This window comes from Otolemur garnettii, unplaced genomic scaffold, assembly GCF_000181295.1.
Source record: "Otolemur garnettii isolate 467f Iridium unplaced genomic scaffold, OtoGar3 scaffold00010, whole genome shotgun sequence".
NCBI classification, from domain to species: domain Eukaryota; kingdom Metazoa; phylum Chordata; class Mammalia; order Primates; family Galagidae; genus Otolemur; species Otolemur garnettii.
Window position 1 is genome coordinate 1627041 of NW_003852405.1, and position 2480 is coordinate 1629520.

The window sequence follows — 2480 nt, forward strand, 5'->3', positions numbered from 1 at the left end:
GGGACCAGGGGCTCCCGCCACAATGCCCGGCTATTTTTTGGTTGCAGCCGTCATTGTTGTTTGGCGGGTCCTGGCTGGGGATTCGAACCCACCACCTTAGGTGTACGTGGCTGGCGCCTTAGCCGGTTGAGCTATAGGCGCCGAGCCCCCTCTTGCACTTTTAAGGACCTTTGTGCTTTTATTGGGACCATCTAGGTCAGTGGATCTCAACCCCTTAATACAGTGTATTAAGGGTTGAGACCCACAGTTTGAGAACCGCTGATCTAGGTACTCCAGCATAATCTCCCCATCTCAAGGTCAGCTGATTAGTGATCCTAAGACCCCTTTGCCATGGAAAGTAACCCATTTGTAGGTTTTGGAGATTAAGACATGGCTGTCTTTGAGGCAACTGTTCTGTCTACCATAACTAGCAAGAGAGTATCTTCTGGTAAAGATGTAAAACTTGGAAAGCAAGTCAGCAGTTTGGTAAAATAGGCCTTAACATGTTCATATTTGTTCATCCAACAATTCTAATAATCCACCCTAAAAAATATAATTCTAAATGTGCATGGGGAGGGGATGGTGGTGAGTTATACACTAAAACATTAATCACCACTTTACTTAGAGCACAAAAAAATTGGAAAAAAATCTTTTTTTTTTTTTTTTTGGAAAAAATCTTAATGTCTAGTGGAAGCAAGGCTAAGTACACTGTATAACCATATTAGAAAATATTATATTGACAGTAAAAAATTGTGAGACACTTTTGATGAAACGAAGTCATGTGTATGCCCCAATGCTACGTCAAAAGAAAAGATCTCTGCTTTCCAATTTTGTTATGAATCCAAAATAGTTCTAAGAAAATAAATGCTAATTTTTTTAAAAAAGGATACAAAACAATTATGAATACAATATGACCTCAACTATATACAAAGAAAGATTTTCAAAAATATCTGGAAAGAAAATGTGAACAGTAGTTACCTGGGGGTGGTGAGATTATTTGTAGGTGATTATTTTTTTCTATATGTACCTCTTTATTCATTTTTAAATTGGCCCTTAGGGGCACAGAATTGTGTTGATCATAATCCTTATTTCATGACACACCCTCATTAATTTAGGCATGGCAACTTCTGTTTATTTACTTGGTTAGTTTGCTAGTTATTTTAATAATGGAATAAGGACCCACAAAACAAAAGCATCCCTAACCTCATGGTCACTCCCATTCCATCCCCCCCCACTACCGTCCACAACGCTCCCTATTCAAAACAACCATGATCTTAATCCTGTGTTTATCTTTTCTTTGCTTTCCTTTTTATATAGTTTTATTGCATCTATTGCAGAACCACTAGTCCCTTGCAAAGTCCTCTCCCTTCATTTTTTCCTGGAATCCTGTGAGGAGGGCAAGGAAGTGGGAGGGTTTTTACTGTTAGACAAAAGAAATTCTTCTACACTCAAGCAGGGAGTATTGATACACATATAATAATAGTTGACAAAATGCCATTTTAACTATTTATTCCTCAATCTATCTATCTAGGCTCATTCCAGTAAAATCAACACATGGTTCAGAAGTTGCAATTCAGCCACTGCATGTATGGAGTCAAATCCTATACTACCAGTGAAGGGAGGTTTTTGGGAGGCCTGACTTTCATGTGGGACCTAGGCCTTCCTTGAGGGGACAGTTTCCTTGGTCTCACTCTCTGGTCTGTGTTAGGATGGTGCCAGTCTATTTCTGCCTCCTGGGACACAGCTGACACACCTGGGGTACAGATGGATAAGTTAAGGGCTCTGGCCCCAGCTTCCTTGAGGTCCTATTAATTCTAGGGCCCCAAGGTTGACTTTTGTGTTTGGGGATTTCATTTTTATCTCTTAAGCACCTGGTAAATATTTCATCAAGAGCCCCTTTATGAGCATCAGCTATATGTTTTGTGGCCAGCAGCTTTTAACCAAGGATAGCTATCAAAATCACCTGTTTTTAAAACTACAGATGCCTAGGATCAACCCCAGTCCAGGAAATTCTGTAAGTCTGGAATCAGGAATGGGGAAGCCTCCCCCTGGAGACCTGATATGTACCTTGGGTTAAGAACCACAGCTTCACACAATGCAGACACTGGCCAAGGCCCACACCTACCTTGGTCTTCACCAAATGCAATAGCATGGCTTTTAGCTCTGCATTTTCGGAGACAAGTATCCATCTGTGTTTTCTCTTGCTCACCAGCTGATTAGCATTGACCTTCTGATTGTCAGGAAAATAACCAGCGGTCCTTGAAAGGGGCTGGCATTGGCTGTTTTCAGTTCTAAGCTATCACGGTCTCTTTAGATCGTTCTTTCTCTTTGTCTCTTCATCATTATGTAGAAGGGATCTGTTCACTTCACTCAAGGAAAATAGATTTCAACAAGTTGGGAAATTTGTAGGAGTTAAAAACTTCAAAGGAGGATATGGCTAAAAAGGTAAGAAATCTCCAAGAAATAAAATCCTCATTATACAATCACAAATTAACCAAGGA